Genomic DNA, 18429 nt, shown 5'->3' on the forward strand with positions numbered 1-18429 from the left:
GGCCGCCGTTGTGGCCCGCCACTCTGAGCTGCCTCGCTGGCAAACCGTCCCCGCTGTGGCCGCCTTGACCCGCTCGCACGTTGAGCCGCCGCTTGCCTGAGCCGCCACTGCACCTCTCCCTGCCGGGTCATGCCTGGCCTCTGTTCCAAGATCCCCAAGCTGACAGTCGCGCCGTGAGCCGCCCTGTGGCTGGTCCCTGTTGCTAGCTACCTTGAACGTGTGGAACGTCTTACGGAGATTACGGCCTACTTGTACAACTTATTCAAATTGCCACAGTTCAAATACAGCTTGTACATGCATGTGCGTATGACAGAGCACATGCATGGGCAAACCTATAAGCCGCCGCTGTTTGCCGTACCACCTCTGCCTCAACCCGTTTCTGTTGTGCGTCGTTGCTGCACCAAGTCACCACTCCTACCGTGAGCCGCCGCTTCCGACTTGTGCTGATGAGCGCCTCTCGCCGCTGCCTCCGCTAAGCGTCGCCCCTGCCTTGAGCATCGCCCGCGCTGTACTGTGTTGAGCTACTGATTTTGGTGCGACATTGCAGGTCGCCAAAGATCAGGTCGTGAGGTTACAAGTGAAAGTTCAAATCTCCAAGGCGTCGGCTTGTGCTGCTACTCTCCACGTTGTCAGTCATTGAGTGTTCATCTGGAATTAATTGAGCAAAGCAAATTCAGTTACTGAGTAGTACTAGTTGAGTACTGTTTATGTAAAAGCCAAGTTGACAAGGCACTCCAGGAAAGCGTTGTTTATTTGTGGTGATTGCCTCAATACTAGAGGAGAAGATTCCTCCTGACGATCTGGTGCAATCAAGCAAAAGATGAGCATGCAATATAAAAATAACGGATTTGCTATTTTTACAGTCGACTGTTTTTTAATTCGTTGACATTCAAATCTCTGTCCGTTTGTTCTTGCGCAGAGATTCACGTTGGGAGGTGTGGTTTTCGGGCTGGTTTTATGTTTGTCGGGCGCTGTTTTTATTTCGTCCCAACCCGTTAAGGCCGCCCCGGTCCTTCACCGTCATGTTTTTCCCTTTTTTGATTTTTCTCTGTGTCTTTTTTCCATTTTCATTTGGGTGGCCGCGTGAAAAGAAGGCAGAGAGGAGGGTGAGAGAGGAAGAGGTGCTCCACAGCTCGAGCGGCGGAGGAGCGGAGGCGATTCCTGTGGTTCATGTTGATTCCGAGATACTCTTTCGCTCGAGCTTGATTGCTCTTCCCTTTCTCTTCATTCCTCGGCTGCCCCAGTTGTTTTTTCTCGTCTCTCTCTTCCCTGTGTGATCTAGGTCTCTCCTCTGTTTCTGCTAGTGTAGCTTCGAGATCTATGTCTGTTCTGGTGTTGGATTGATGGATGGTGTATGTTGCTGCCCGTGTTTGGTGTAGGTTTCGTTGCTCTTGTAGATTTGCCCCATGGCTCCCGATGTGTTTGTGTAAGATCTATGTAATCGATGTGATTCCTCTATTTAGGCCTTTAGCTATTTCTTGTTTGAATCCCCTCGGGTGTAGGCGCTGGTAGGTGTTTCGCTTCATGTAGTCGTTGGTAGGAGTCTAGATTTATGGATTTTGTTGGGGGTTTTCTTGTGGTTAGGGTTGGTGATTTTGCTCTGGTAGGGGGCCTCTGTATTGCTTCGTGTGGCTCATCCTTGGGGTTATCCCTTGTATCCTCTTGATTTTTCGTTCTAGATGTATGTAATTTAGGGTAGGTTAGATGTAGGTGTTTGTTTCCCTGGTTTAGGATTTCCTCAGTATATCATAATTTTAGAGATTAGTACTGCTATATTTTCTTTGCCAGTATGATTCTTCAGTGGATGTCCCTGATTGTGTTTTTTTCGGTAATCCCCTGTGTTCTAGCCCTGCTATTGCCCTTATGTTGTCAGTCTTAGACCCCTCCAGTGCATTTTTTCAATTTCCTTTGTATTAGATTGCAAGCTTAGATATTAATGTGTACTTTAAGTAGTATTTTCGTCGTTAAATCCTGTGCACTTAGTCATTGACAGCATTTTTCATGTGCTTACACCGTAGTTCATGTTCTTGCCCTGAATTTTTGTGTAGGGTTTTCATTACACTGTAATATTCATATGATTTTGTAGTGTAATTCCCATGCTTAGTCAGTGTATTTTTTAGATATATTACAATGTCATTTACCCCCGAATTACACTGTAATTCCCATGAATTTCCTCTTTATTTTCATTTTTCTTAGGCTACTTCTTTTACACTGTAATATTCATCTGATTTGCAGTGTAATTCCCATGCTTAGTCACTGTATTTTTTAGTTATATTACAATGTAATTTACCCCAGAATTCCACTGTAATTCCCATGAATTTCATGTAGGTTTTCATTTCTTAGGCTTCTTCATCACACTAAGTGTAATTTTCAGAACTATGGTCCCTCTAGGCTACTAGGTTTGATGTGTATTGCATCCATTTTTAGAACTTTTTTTGGTCTGCTGCTTAACTTGCGATTTCACAGCAAGTGTAATTTCAGGGGCAATCACTACTGTAAATTCAGGTCAATTATAATGGAAATCAGTGTAATTTCAGTGCACTTGCACTGTAATTTGAGGAGTTTTACAGTGTAAATTTAGGGAAATTACTACTGTAATTCATGTACAATATTCAGTGTAATTTGCAGGGCAATTACTGTGTAAATCAGAGGGAAATTACACTGTAATTCACTAATTCTTGTGCAACTCACTGTAAGTCACAGGGCAGTTACAATATAATTTTCATGGCTATTTTGTTTGGTTTGTCTTTGTTGGGTAACATCTCTTTTCTAGATAGTTTTAGGGGTTTGTTAACGTCAGGTGATACTGTCAAAACTACAAATCTACGGATTTGTAATGTAATTCAACTTCACATTTACACTGTAACTCCACCGTAGAACTGTAAATATACTAGTGTAATTCAACTGATTCACTACTATAAATTACAAATGAGGTTCACAAACCTGTACTAATTTATAGTGGTATAATCTATAGTTCTTACAGTGGTTATATGCAGCAGTTTTTTTCATAATTTTCAAGGTGTACTCATGTTAATTACAATGCTATTTTTGTTCTACTGTTGATCTACTCTGTTTTCATGTACACCCCCTCTTTGTTCTGGTGGTTTGGCAGCGAGTCTAGTTGAGTGCAACCCGTTTGGCCACTGTAATATTTACACAGTATTTTCTTAGAAGTCCTAGTAGTAATGCCACTGTAATATTTACACAGTATCAGTAAAGTTCTGTGTAAATACAATCACCGATTATCTATAAGTTCCTATCATAATGTCACTGTAATGTTCAAACAGTATGTATGTAAGTACTGTGTAAATACACTGTAATTTTTAAGAAGTTTCAGTGCTAAATTTGACTTAAGTTGTGTGTATCTAGATTGTAGCTCTTAAGATACACTGCAAGTAGACTCTAAGTAGACTATAATGATAGTGTAATTATCACTGTAATTTTCTCTCTCTCAAATGACAGTGTAAGTTCTGTGTGAATCCACTGTGATCATTGTTTTCATACTTTCTGTAAGTTCCGGTCATAATGTCACTGTAATAATCACACGGTACGAGTGTAAGTTCTGTGTAAATGCACTGTAATTCTAGAAGTTCCAGTGCTAATTTGACTTGCAAATTTTGTCTATTTTAGACTTCAACTCTTAAGATATCATTGTAACTGTAAGTAGACTGCAAGTTACCAACAGATTGTAATGGCGGTCTAATTATCACTGCAATTTTCTCCCAAATGACTGTAAGTGGACAGTATGTTGACGCCACTGATGCCAGACCTACAAATAGTAGGTTAATGGATCTGTAGGGCTTTTTTGGGCTATGGTATTGCGATAGTTGTAGCTCACATTTGTTTGAAACCGGGTTCAGTTCCAACCCGGTTAGGATTGACATTTTAGCATTGACATGCACATAGCGGAGATACACAAAAAGGAGATGCACAAATACGTACAAGTGTCATCTTATTATTGGTTGGAAAACTTGACTGATGCCCAAATGATTTTCAGTCAAACGTCAAATAGACACTCCCAATAACTAAAATAATGATGGAGAATCAAGGCTGGGACTACTTCAGGTTGATTAAACAAGACACCCAAGTGCGGCTCCTGGTGGTCGATGCAAAGAGACAGTGCTAGATGATATACGATAAACTCATCGGAGACCGGAGTCCGCGAGGATGAGGGACACGACCCATTGAAAAACTGATGGATGCGTGGTTATTTGTTTGGCTGTCAAGGCCATCACTTGGTCGAATTGCCGTGCAGTCGCTTCATCCGAAAAGTACATCAGGTGATATCCATCCTATCTTTTTCATCTATATACAATAATATGTCTACGAACAGGTAACCTGGCTAGTAATATTATATACAATAATATGTCTACGAACAGGTAACCTGGCTAGTAATATTTTTGCGCAGGACAATTATTCATCACAAAAGTGATGCCATGCGGCGGATATGGAGCGGGTGCTAGCATCATTATGCAATGGCGTCCGCGCCCACTTGTTGTTCTATGGGCATGCGCAAGTCGCCGCCCCTGCGGCCTGGTCTACAATTGACTCACTAGGACCGCGATTGCGTGCTACTTAATGGGTGTGCGCAAGCCGCCACCCGCGCGGCTCATACTACATCAACACAATGCGGCTAACTTGCCCGTCCGCACGGTTTACCGCGCGCTTCACCGTGGTGATCAACTGATCATCAACTCCGCGGTGGATAATTTCTGGCCTGACATATCAGGTGAAATCCATCTAGTATATTTTTATATTACATATTGCTTTCTTTAAAAGAACAATTGCTTTGGCTTGCAAGTTATCCAATGTAGGACAAGTTGTTTACTGCAAAAGGGACTATTATATCACTGAGCTGTTGAATGACTCATACCGGTTTATATCACGATCAAATATGGAGAATCTCAAGACAACTCCTCTAGTCGTTTTAAGACTCGGGGGCTACAATGATATGACTCGGCGGAATTGGACGGTTTCAAAAAATTCAAGAACTCCGGGTAATTGGAGGAAAAAATAACCCGACCTCGGAGGCTACCGCCCTATTGGTGAAAATTTAAAGGCCGTCAGAAAATTTCCGGCTCAAAATGAAGATTCCGGTTTAAATCCGGCTCAAGAGACATCTCTCTCCCATAAAGCTTAAGCTCTCAATATCCGGTTTAAAATTCCGGTTCAAAAAGAATTCATCTCTCGCAAGTTCGAGTTCTCAGAAAAATTAAAGGTTGCCAAAGAGAACTTGCTGCCATGATGCGCGGTTCAAACATGGGTGTCCTGCCTTATTGGCTTATCTTATTGGTCACTTGGGGCTTCGTGTTCAAACATAGGTGTATTCACCAAAGAGAACATAGCGTTACTACCCTTTTGATCCAGTGCAACGCCACAATTATGGTCACTTGGGGGCTTCCTGATCGTATTCGAATCATAGCGTTACTACCCTCTTGACCGAATATGTCACTTGGTGGCCTCCTGTTCAAACATAGGTGTATTCACCAAAGAGAACATAACGTTACTACCCACTTGATCATGGTAATTCGGCTATCAAGCTAATATGATAATGTCATAAGAGCACAGCTCTGGTTATCTTGGTAATTCGGCTACCAAGCCAATATGATAATTTCATAAGAGCACAGCTCTAGTTATCTTGGTAATTCGGCTACCAAGCCAATATGATAAATTCATAAGAGCACGGTTATGATTAACTTGATAATTCGGCTACTAAGCCAATATGATAATTTCATAAGAGCACAGCTCTAATTACCTTGATAATCCGGCTACCAAGCCAATATGATAATTTCATGAGAGCACAACTCTGATTACCTTGGGATTTCGGCTATCAAGCCAGTATTATAACTTCATATGAGTATAGCTCTGACCTACTTGGCGGGTTAATGACCGGATTACAAAGACCAAAGAGAGTCTGTTGCACAACACGGCTCAAACATAGGTATATGGTGAACCGGCAACATATGATGATATTAAGTCATTGGAAGTATTGTCCTCTAAGTTTTGGGTTATTACCCTTACTGCATTGGTATGATAAGCTGGCAGTATGAGCAAATATCACAGGTATAATATTTTGTTATGATTATATAAGGTTGTGATTAAACCGGCCTTGGCTTTAGACGTTAAGTCGCCAGGGCATATGTTGTTTAAACTCTGTACAGGATTTGCAGAACTATGGTTTATATAAATGATTAAGTTCAAGCTCATCATCAAAATTGATGTTTCAAAAGGGTTATCCATTCTGGATTTTCTCAAAGGCTATAAGCCATTGAGTTATAAAAATTCCGGCTTACAATGAATGTGCATTAAGTCGCCATTGGCCAAGAGCCGCTGAGTATTTAAACTCCGGATTTACTTGTGAACCGATAAGGTATTCACATCTTTCATAGCCAAAGTTGGATGGATTTTCATGATGATATTAAATGATTGAGCTTTTCATACCGGATTATATTATTCAAATCTTGAATAGCCAACATGGCTGGATTTTTATTATGGTTATCAATGACCAATATTATGATTGAGGTTTTCAAAGTCGCTTTAGCGCAATGACTATTATTTTATCAATGGATATGCTTTATTCTACAATGGAAGGAATAGTCCCGAGTCGCTGCAGGCTTACGACCCTGCAGTTGGGGGCTACATTCTTTTAAGTTGAGATTATGTCAAATATGCAAGTCCCATGTCACTGACAGCATGCACCATGGCACTTGGGGGCTAATGCAAAGTCATTTTTTACTTGCCTTATTGAAGACCCGATTCATCACATAGTAATGAGCCGGCCCTTGGGGACTACCAATTGCTCCTGTCAAAAATCCAAGGTACACAAGCTTTAATCCATTATATTGAAAGGTCCACTACTCAGTTGGTAAAGTATAAGGCTCTTAACCTTGTGGACGTGGGTTCGAGCCCCATGGTGAGGATTACATCATATGATATGAAGTATATATGAAGTCCCAACTCAGTATTATCTTACTAAGCCGGCCCTTGGGGGCTACACCGGTTGAAGTTTTTATGAGCATAAGGCGATTACAAGTCCCAGGTTGCTGCAAGCATGACAACCCGGCACTTGGGGGCTACATATGTGGAATATTCAGTTTGACTAGTGACTGAGCTGAACAAATCGGATTTCTTCAAGGTTGTGACATTTATACTGAAGCAAGTCTTAAGCTGTTGCTACGCTACCTTCTTAAGACTTGGGGGCCACAAGTGATATGCATATAAGAGGTACATTTTCAAGCTTGATGTTAACTACAATTATAACCCAGTGTCATCAATATTTACAAGCCGACAATTTTGGCAATGATAAACAGGCAAGTTTTACATCTTCAAGCCAGCTGAAGAATTAGATGAGTATTTCAAAGACCAATATTTTTTAAGCATTGGGAGCTGAGTCAAATGAATTATTCTTCACATTTTTTCTCTGTGAGAAACCAATGTCAGCAAATTGATTATGAAGCTGGCCTATTGACCCGGATTTTCTAGAAGAAGGAAATGACAAAGAATTAAGGATGATCAGGTGCCGGCTTACAAGAGTTCTTAACCCGGAGCATAATCTATCAAAATTGTTCTTGTGTTTGTTTTACAGGATCAGTTTAACATGGATAAATCCAAAATTAAACTGGGTGATAATGTCGGGGATATACCCCACGGTATGACCCGGCCGGAGATATGACCCGGCTGGGACTTGGTGTTTCATTGGTAAGCCGGCAGATCGTAAGCCGGCAGATGTTAAGTCAGATCGTAAGCCGGCAGATGTTAAGTCAGATCGTAAGCCGACAGATGTTAAGTCATATGGTAAGCCGGCAGATGTTAAGCCAGATGTTAAGTCAGATGGTAAGCCGACAGATGTTAAGCCAGACGGTAAGCCAGATGGTAAGCTAGATGGTAAGTCAGATTGTAACAGGGTCGCCTGGAGTTAAGAAGCCCATGACGTTAATAAGCCCTAGACGTTAAGAAGCCCATGGAGAGAAGCCCATGAAGAGAAGTCAGAATAGTTTAAGTCTTAATCCGAGTTGGACTCTACATGTAACCTTCCCCTTCAACTTATATAAGGAGGGGCAGGGCACTCCAAGAGGGATAGAAAATAATCGTTAAGGCTAGACACAACTAGGAGAGCCGGTTTACGGCGACTCCCTCATGAGCATAATGAGATCTAGCCACAAACAACATGTAGGGCTATTACCGGATGATGCTTTCCGGGGTCCGAAGCTGTCTAAATCCTTGTCTTGTGTGTTGATCCGCCTCGCGTCTCTCGATTCCGACCAACCCCTCCAAGCTACCGCGTAGATGCCTTGGCCTCACGACTAAGTCCTCACACTAGGACATCTGCCGTGATAATTCCACGACAATTCCCAAGGTGATGGACGAGGCCATTATCTCAGCATTCTCTGATGGCGTTCGCGATATCAAGATGAAGGAGGGACTTGCCATACACGAGGACCTGTGCACGGCTTTGGAGATGTTCAACATGGCGACCAAGTGCGCAAGAGCTAAGGAGGGACGCCTTTCCCTCCTCGAGCTTCCAGCTGCCGACCCAGAAGACAAGAAGGTCAAGACCAAAGATGTGAAGCGCAAGGGGGCTGCCGTGCTCGCGGCAGAACCAGAGATGAAGCGCGGCTGCGACCACCCCGAGTCATCCAAGGGCAACCGCCCGTTCTGCGTCTTCCACAACGTACACAGCCACAACACGAACGACTACCAGGAGCTCAGGGCCATCCGCGATGAGCGCTTCGGTTGACGCCCCAAGCGCAATGACCGAGGCTACGGCCACGGAGAAGGCAGAAGTGGGGGGGTGCTGGGACGACCGCGGCCCCCGCCAGGAGTGGTGCGACCGACCTCGTGAGGACCACTGGCAGGACCAACCTCGCGAGGGTGCCTGGAGGAACCAGCCTCGCGAGGACCATCCTTAGGGCAAGGCCGGGCTCCCTCCGCTGCCACCACCACCGAGGAGGAACAAGGACCACCACCAGGACGAGGGGGCTGGGGGCTTCCAGGAGCCTCGCGCCATCGCCTACATCTCGGGTGGCGCTCAGGTCCCAGCCTCCCAGCGCAACATTAAGCAGTTCGCTCGTGAGGTAAACATGGCCCTCCCTAGGCTCGAGGCCATGCGCCTGCTCAGGTGGTCCAAGTGCACCATCACCTTCAGCTCCTCTGACCAGCTCAAGTGCGCAGCAACTGCCGGCGCCCTCCGGATGCTCTGCCCGCCCATCATCAACAATGTCCTTGTCACCAAGACCCTCACCAATGGCGGTGCGGGACTCAATGTTCTTTCCATCGAGACATTCGACCGCCTCCAAGTGCCATATGATCAGCTACAGCCCACCAAGTCCTTCTCAGGAGTGACCGACGGCTCCACCACCCCGATAAGGCAGATCCGCCTCCCTATCACCTTCGGCCAGCACGACAACTACCACACCAAGCTCATTGACTTTGACATCGCCCACATTCGCCTGCCGTACAATGCCATCCTTGGGTATCCGGCCCTGGCCTCCTTCTTCAACTCCCCTAGGAGGTTGCGCTCTGCGGCCTGCTCCCACGCCGACTGCTCCAGCTTGGTGTCACGACCGGCTACCGCGTCTTCTTGAGCTTTTAGCTTATCCTCCCGGGCCACGCGCTAACGGGCCTCGGCGGCGTGCTCGTTGCGCAGGGTCTCCAGCTCGGCCTCCGCCATCCGGCAACGCTCCTTGGCAGCCTCGACATCCTTCGACGCCTCCTCGCGGGCGGCCGCGGCCAGGTCGGCAGCCTTCTTACCATCCTCGGAGGCTGCCACAGCCTGGCTCCATGCCGCCCTCACGGACGCATCGGATCGCAGCCACCCCGAGACCAACTCCAGCCACCCCGACGCCAGCCGGCGGTCGACGCTTTGAAGGTCGACACGAAGCTGGGTCAGCGCAGAAAGAGCATCCTCTAGAGCATCGGGCGAAGCAGGAGGGTCATGGCCTAGTGGCACGATGGGAAGAGGTGGTGTCGGCGCCAAAGCCTGCAAGTCAGCAGCAGAAAGGGCCGGGGGCTCCTGAGCCTTCACGATCTCAGCAGGCGAGCGAGGGGCGGGAGCCTCCGGAGCTGGCCTGGATGTAGAGATCACCTTCTCCTGAGGACGGGCCTCCACATCTCGTGAAGATGACCCGGCCGCTGAGGCTCTTCTTCTTCTTCACCGCCGATGTTGGCCCAACAATGTAATGGGAAGGCGTCAAGAAACTATGGCAAGGAAAGGAACAAAGGATCAGGGTGGAGCGCTTACTGGTCCACAGCGGCGTACTCCCTCGGCCTCTTCTGGAGCACCAGGCCCGAAGGCTTTGCGGGCTGGGACACCGGCACGCGAGCTCCGGTGGCACAAGGGTGCGGCGGCCGAGCCCATAGCAGCGCCGGCCGGTGACGAAGCGGAGGCATCGCCTCGGGAGATCATCGTCGATCTGCTCTTTTTCAGGGCCCCGGCCTGCGGCTTCTTCGGGGGCGTGCCCCTGGACCTTGTGGTGACCCCGGCAGGGTGCGACGACTCCCTCACCGGATGCTCACCAGCGTCGTCGTCGTCAGGGAGTGTGCGGAGGAGATCTGCCAGGCGCGGAGGAGAAGTCTCCCCCTCCCCCTCCCGGGCTGCCTCCAAGTCCGACCTCTCCTCCTGGATGGACTCACCGGAGGACACCACCACCGGTGCTCCAGTGGGCGCCGATGGCACGAGCTCACGCTCATTGAAGACGGGCATGGCGGCGGCGATCTTCGCCCCATCCGGGCGGCGGTACAGCGGAAGATGGGTATCAGGCGGATACCCTTGGTCCTCCCTGACCAGGAAGCGGAGGGCCTTGTCCGGCTCCTCGTCGGACAAGGCATCCGGGCGCAGTCGAAGGTCGCCTCCCTTGTCCATGAGCTTCCACATGGGGCGCGAGCGCGCCTGGAGTGGAGCCAAGCGCCGCGCCAGGAACTCCTTGACAATCATGGCCCCCGTCAGCTTCTTCGCCTTCGGGTCGTCAGGCTTCAGGTCAGCCGCCATCCTCCTCAACATCTGCTCCGCCCGGGGGCCGGTGAGCTTCGCGCTATTCCATCCCTCATGAGGGGTTGGCTTCCCCGTCGGCAGCACCAGTCGAGGGTAGGGGCTCTTGGCATCCATGAGGACCCACTTGTTCCTGAAGCCATCCACCTTTCTCCCGGCTCTCGAGATGGCGTTGGTCCCATTGGCCGGACAAAGTTGGCACACCCCGAGCACTGGCCCCCCTTGTTCCGGAGATAGAAGAAGTGGCGAAGCAGCGCCACGGACGACATCACCCCCATGAAAGCTTCGCAGTAAAAGGAGAAGATCGACAGAGGGAGGAAGGAGTTGGGATGAAGATGGAGGGCGTGCAGCTTGTAATGGCAGAGGACGGCGTAGAAAAATTTAGAGAAAGGGGAGACCAGCCCCGCAAAGACGCTGTGCATGAAGAAGGGGTAGAGGGTACTACCCGAGGCCTCCGGTTCAGCGGAGCCGGCCCGAAGCGTGGTATTTCCCCCCTCGTTGCTGTCACCCGCCGCCATCAGGAGCGCGGCGGCGAGGTTCTTCTCCGAGACTGTGGACGCACCCAGGGCGGGCTCGAAGCAGGAGCTCGAGCGCGCGGCCTTAGCCTTGTCGGTGGCCATCGGCTACAACCTCGGGGAAAAGTTTTGATGGATCTGGAGTCTCCTTGGGCGAGAAGGAGAAGGGGATTTAGAGCAAGACGGAGGGAGAGCAATGAAAGCCCTGTGGTGGGCGTCGGCCTTTTGTCAGGCAAGGACGGTTGCCGAGGCAACATGGGGAAGCGGAGGTGCCCACGTCCCATCAATCGCCACACGTCCATCAAGGCCGCAGGCGGTTGGGGCCCGCGGCGCTCCGCACTTGCCCTTTGGATTCGGCTCGAAGCCAAGTTCGAGAGCGCCTTGGGCTCGGGGGCTACTGTCGGTGTTCTGGGACCCGGGGTGCCCAGACTTGCCTACCTGCGGCCCATGGCATGGCTCCACCGGCGGCCCGGTACGGCCCAGCTTCAGTAGCAAGAACTCAAGACCCTCGCGAGGGGCCAAGCCTCGCGAGGCGGACGGCACCAAGACCTCCAGGGGGCGGCCTCACTAGTATGGATCCTGAGGAGCGAAGATATCTATGGAAGGTGCACCTCGTGAGGTTCACATGACGTGAGCCATGACGACCAAGGCCAGGGGGCGCCAGCGGGCGCCCAGGGAGGCAAGCGCAGGCACGGGGTCCCGAGGCATCAGGCAAAGGTTTCCATATCGGTGCAACAAGACCAAGACCGCCAGGACGGCAGGACGGAGGTCATCGTAGAGCCCACGGCAGCGTCACCACCAGAGCCTTTTGCAGGCGAAGACTGCTTTTGTCAGGATAGCTTGTACTAGTTGTCTCCCTTCAAATCTGGCCGTTGTGGGAACCCTTCCCGCCTAACATTTGGGAAGAGGACCAAGGCCACTATAAATAGGACCTAGCCACCACCATAGCAAGGGGTCGGATGATCCTCACATCCACCCGCTCATCGAGCTCAAGAACACCAAACCTCCTGAGGCTGTTCACCCACTGTACTAGATCATCCTGAGCCCCTCGAGGCAATCCACCACAAAGCTGGAGTAGGGTATTACACCGCAAGGTGGCCCGAACCAGGATAAATCTCTATGTCTCTCTGTTCTTCGGGTTCGTCGAGCTAGGCCGTGAGATCGTTTAGCGAGCGAGCTAGGGAGAGAGTGTTCTTCGTGCACACCCCAGAGTTCGAACCTTTCAAGGGTTTGCCGGAACCCGTAATCCGACAGGGCAGGGACCCAATTTTTCTCTCTGGACAACAACATTTCCCCTCCCTCTCCACCTCCACTCTCTTCCAGAGATCACACAAGGCATCCAATTCTACTTCCCATTGTTTGCTCCCCCTGCAGCTCCCAGACACAAGTGGTCGCGCCCATTCCGCAAAACGGCACGCCATGCCAGCCAAAGACACGCTCTGGAGCACGTCATCACGCTCCCGACCGTTGACACCGCGTTCCCAACCACCTCGGGCCTCCCCTGCACACCAGTCGAGGACCTCGACGTCCAGAACACGACAGCCGCGTCGGCCCCCTCTTCTCTTCCTCTCTCTCGCCCCTGCGGCGTGTGCCTGAGCGCTGCCCTCGTCCGCCAGTCGCTGCCCACGACCCTGGCCCTCCTCGCGCTCGCTACCCTCTCCCTCTCTCTTTCCCTGGTCGTAGACCACCCCCAGGAAGACCCCCTACTCGAAGTCGAGCACTCCCGTGGCCCCAAGCGACGGCTACGACCTCGCTGGCGCATGAGCCCACGGTGCACCTCGCCCCTTTCTATTTAAGGCCACCTCGAGTCCCCTCTCTACTCCTTTGGCCCTCTCTCCCTCCTGTGCCCCCCTGGACTGACTGATAGAGGCAAAGGTGTCCTGATGTTTTGATGAGATGGTGGCTATCATTTTGTGTGGGAGTCGACCTTGACGATCCGACTACGAACGTGCGAGACGTCGCGCCTTAGCAATCGCTAAACCAACTTCCGAGGGTTATTGACCACGCCGGAGCACGATCAACCTGACCATGAGGGCCTGTTTCCTGCGAGCAAACGAAGAACAAGCAAGAAACTAAGATTGCAATCTGGTTATTGCGAATATAAGAGGAAATCTTTATTAATGAAGGTGGGGTTCTGTGACGTCTTGGTCTGGTCGTTGAACACAAACGAAGTACACGAAGTTGCAACTATGGCGAACTTTTGATCTAAAAAAAACCCAAAGTCTAAACGATGCCCTAGGGGCTGTATATATGGAGGAAGAGGAGGGGAATTTCATGGTCCTTGGAGGAGGGGTCCGAAACCCACCCTAACTCTTGTTTCCCCACACATACGGACTCTAAAAACAGCCTATATTGAAGTATTTCGAAATTACATGGGCCTGGCCCAAAAATAAGGGGACGCAACACCTAGAATAGCCTCTGGACGAAAATTATGAAGTGGCATCTTGTATGTTTCATCCAAGGCTTCATGCACTCATTATGGTGGCTTCAAAGTCCTGAAATCATCACTTGAAACTCTGTTCTTGTCTCCCTTGCGCATGCCATCAAGTCCATGCTTGTTCTTGCTCCAGTGTTCATCCTTCTCCAAGCTAGGCCCTTCATTTGTAAGCAAAACAAATGTATCCAATTTAGGCAGCATCATATTCTCATGAACATTAGAATCATTACCAAGAAACGAAAGTACTTGGTAATTTAATTGGCGTGCGCGAGCTCTAGTAATCGGTCCAATATGTATAGTAGCAGGGGTTGTGGGTGTAACAATGGTATTGATGTCCTCATCATCCTCCCCTTCCTGAATTGAAGTCGTCCTCGACGAAAGCTCTTCTTCCTCACCCAAATAAGGCTTCAAATCTGCAATGTTAAATGTGGGACTAACCCCAAAATCTGCAGGCAGCTCAAGTTTATATGCATTATCATTTATTTTCTCTAACACCTTAAAAGGACCATCAGCACGTGGCATTAGCTTTGATTTGCGCAAATTAGGAAACCTATCCTTACGCAGATGTAACCAAACAAGATCTCCAGGTGCAAAGACAACATGTTTTCTACCCTTATCTCCAGCAAGTTTATATTTAGCATTCATACGCTCAATGTTTTCCTTAGTTAACTCATGCATTTTTAAGACCAATTCAGCACGTTGTTTAGCATCAAAATTAACCTTCTCCGAAGATGGAAGAGGCAACAAATCAATGGGTGTACGAGGTAGGAAACCATACACAATTTCAAAAGGGCACATCTTAGTAGTAGAATGCAACGAACGATTATAAGCAATTTTTTTCTTATTATTCTTCAAAACAGCCGTAAGCATAGTAGACAATGTTCTATTGACTACTTCAGTTTGACCATCAGTTTGGGGGTGACAAGTAGTACTAAAAAGCAGTTTAGTCCCCAACATAGCCCATAAACATCTCCAAAAGTGGCTAAGAAATTTAGTATCACGATCTGAAACAATAGTATTTGGCACACCATGCAAGCGAATAATTTCACGAAAGAACAAATCAGCAACATTAACAGCATCATCGCTTTTATGACATGGTATAAATTGTGCCATTTTCGAGAACCTATCCACGACAACAAATATGCTATCCCTCCCCTTCTTTGTTTGAGGTAAACCTAAAACAAAGTCCATAGATATATCCTCCCAAGAAACACTAGGTACAGGCAAAGGCATATATAAACCATGAGGATTGAGTCGTGACTTAGCTTTTTGACATGTAGTGCAGCGAGCAACAAAACGCTCAACATCCCGTCTCATCTTTGGCCAAAAGAAAGGTGTAGCTAGTATATCCTCTGTCTTCTTCACGCCAAAGTGTCCCATTAGTCCTCCTACATGTGCCTCCTGCAACAACAAAAGACGAACGGAGCTAGCTGGAATGCATAACTTGTTAGCACGAAACACAAATCCATCGTTAACGACAAACTTGTTCCATGTTCTACCTTCTTTACAATTCTGCAATACATCTTTAAATTCAGCATCATGCACATATTGATCTTTGATGGTCTCCAAACCAAATATTTTAAAGTCAAGTTGTGAAAGCATAGTATAACAACGAGACAATGCATCAGCAATAACATTTTCTTTACCCTTCTTGTGTTTAATGACATAAGGGAAAGTCTCAGTGAATTCAACCCATTTAGCATGTCTACGGTTCAGTTTTGCTTGACTTTTAATGTGTTTCAAAGATTCGTGATCAGAATGTATAACAAATTCTTTGGGCCATAAATAATGTTGCCATGTTTCTAAGGTCCGAACAAGAGCATATAATTCTTTATCATAAGTAGAATAGTTCAGACTAGGCCCACTCAATTTTTCAGAAAAGTATGCAACAGGTTTGCCATCTTGTAATAACACACCTCCTAATCCAATTCCACTAGCATCACATTCAAGCTCAAAAGTCTTATTAAAATTAGGAAGTTGGAGTAAAGGAGCATGTGTCAACTTATCTTTCAATATCGTGAAGGCTTCTTCCTGTGCGGTACCCCAAACAAAAGGCAGATCCTTCTTTGTAAGCTCATTGAGAGGTGCAGCAATGGTGCTAAAATCTCTCACAAAACGCCTATAGAAACCAACGAGTCCAAGAAAACTCCTCACTTGTGTGACCATTTTGGGCTGCGGCCAACTCTCAATAGCTTCAATCTTGGCTTTATCAACTTCAATTCCCTGTGGAGTAACAACATAGCCAAGAAAAGATACTCAATCGGTGCAAAAGGTGCACTTCCCAAGGTTACCAAACAAACGTACATCACGTAGAGCAATAAAAACAACACGTAAATGTTCCAAATGTTCTTCCAAAGATTTGCTATAAATCAGTATATTATCAAAATAGACTACCACAAATCGTCCAATGAAAGCACGTAAAACTTCGTTCATTAGTCTCATGAAAGTACTAGGTGCATTAGTTAACCCAAAAGGCATGACTAACCACTCATATAAACCAAACTTAGTTTTAAATGCTGTTTTCCATTCATCTCCCAATTTCATATGAATTTGATGGTATCCACTACGCAAATCAACTTTGGAGAATATTGTAGAGCCACTCAATTCATCAAGCATATCATCTAGCCTAGGAATAGGATGAGATAACGAATAGTAATATTATTAATGCCTCTACAATCAACACACATACACGACGTACCATCATTTTTAGGCACTAGTATAATAGGAATAGCACAAGGACTAAGAGATTCGCGTATATAACCTTTGTCGAGCAGCTCCTATACTTGACGCATAATCTCCTTCGTCTCCTCTGGATTGGTACGGTATGGTGCACGGTTGGGTAGCGATGCACAGGGAATAAAGTCAATTTGATGCTCAATACCTCGAATAGGTGGTAATCCCGTTGGCACGTCTTGTGGAAAGACGTCAGCGAACTCCTGCAAAATGTTAGTGACAGCAGGGGGCAAAGAGGAAGGCACGTCCTCGAATGAAAATAATGCCTCTTTGTACACAAAAGTATAGCAAACAGATTTGCTAAAATCTAGCTCATCAATATCAGATTTGGTGGCAAGTAAACATGCACTTTTCAATTTAATTTCAGAAGCAACACCAGATGGTTTATTATTAGGCTTCATTTGTTGCTCAAATTCTTTTGCCACAATCTGATTTTTAGTCTTATTTTTCTCCTGTTTTGCTTTATTAGCTCTATTAATAACATCTTTCAATATGGAATCAGGAGTCATAGGAAGCAAAGTAATATTTTTATCCTTATGAACAAGAGTATACTGATTGTTTCTACCATGGTGTATAGAATTTTTATCAAATTGCCATGGTCTACCAAGTAATAAGGAACATGCTTGCATAGGTACCACATCACAATCAACATAATCAACATATGTAGAGATACTAAAATGCACACGAACAATACGTGTTACCTTAACCTTGCCGCTGTTGTTGAACCATTGGATGTAGTAAGGATGTGGATGTGGTCTTGTGGTGAGAGATAGTTTCTCCACCATCTCCATGCTAGCCAAGTTGTTGCAGCTCCCTCCATCTATGATGACGCGAATAGAACGTTCCTTCACAACTCCCTTTGTATGGAACAAATTATGCCTCTGATTTTGCTCAGCTTGTGTAACCTGCACACTCAAAACATGTTGAGCAACTAAACATTCATACCTGTCAGCATCTTCAGCATCCATGTATTGCGTCTCATGATCAGAATCATCTCCACCGTGTTCTTCATGTGTAATAAGAGCCAAAGTCTCCTCATCATAGTCACTAGCGGACTCATACCCACCATCCTCAATAGCAATCATCACACGCTGAGATTTGCATTCTCTCGCAAAATGTCCTCTTCCCTTACAACGACGACAAATAATATCACTTGTGTGCCCTGTTGACGCCATGGAAGAAGAAGACCTCTGCGCAGGCCCGGCAGGTGTGCTCTTAGCAGAGAGTGGTGGTTGTGCCTGCTTTCTTGTATCACGGCTGGAGGTGGCACCTGATGGAGGTGATGGTGCAATGGAAGTAGAGGATGCACGTGGTGTCCATGATGAAGGTCGACCTGCATAAAAGTTAGTTCGCGCCAATGCCTGTCGATCCTGCACTTCACGTTTAGCTTTACAAGCAAGATGGAATAAACGAGTGATATTATTATACTCCTCATACTCTATCTGAATCTCTCTATTTAATCCACCCATAAAACGTGCAAGCATAGCTTCATTCTCCTCAACAATACCACATCTAATCATGCCAGTTTGTAATTCCTGATAATATTCTTCTACAGAATTTTTTCCTCGTCTTAAACGCTGCAATTTTTGAATTAATTCACGTTGATAATATGCTGGAACCCAATGAGTACGCATAGCAGTTTTCAAAGCAGCCCAAGTAGCTGGAATAGGATATAATCTACAATGTTCAGACCACCAAACACATGCAAAGCTAGTGAAAGCACAAACAGCAGCATGAACACGTTTTTCGAGACCTAC

General features: G+C 47.1%; 1 long non-coding RNA gene across 1 annotated transcript; it reads left to right on the forward strand.

Annotated features, from left to right (window-relative positions):
- Window positions 1–1051: 1051 nt before the first annotated feature.
- On the forward strand, window positions 1052–8242 carry LOC141042327 (uncharacterized). Its single transcript, XR_012204631.1, has 3 exons — window positions 1052–4333; window positions 4380–7224; window positions 7311–8242. It is a non-coding gene; the product is annotated as an uncharacterized lncRNA (long non-coding RNA).
- Window positions 8243–18429: the final 10187 nt, after the last annotated feature.

Source organism: Aegilops tauschii, chromosome 1 (genome assembly GCF_002575655.3).
Source record: "Aegilops tauschii subsp. strangulata cultivar AL8/78 chromosome 1, Aet v6.0, whole genome shotgun sequence".
Classification (NCBI taxonomy): Eukaryota; Viridiplantae; Streptophyta; class Magnoliopsida; order Poales; family Poaceae; genus Aegilops; species Aegilops tauschii.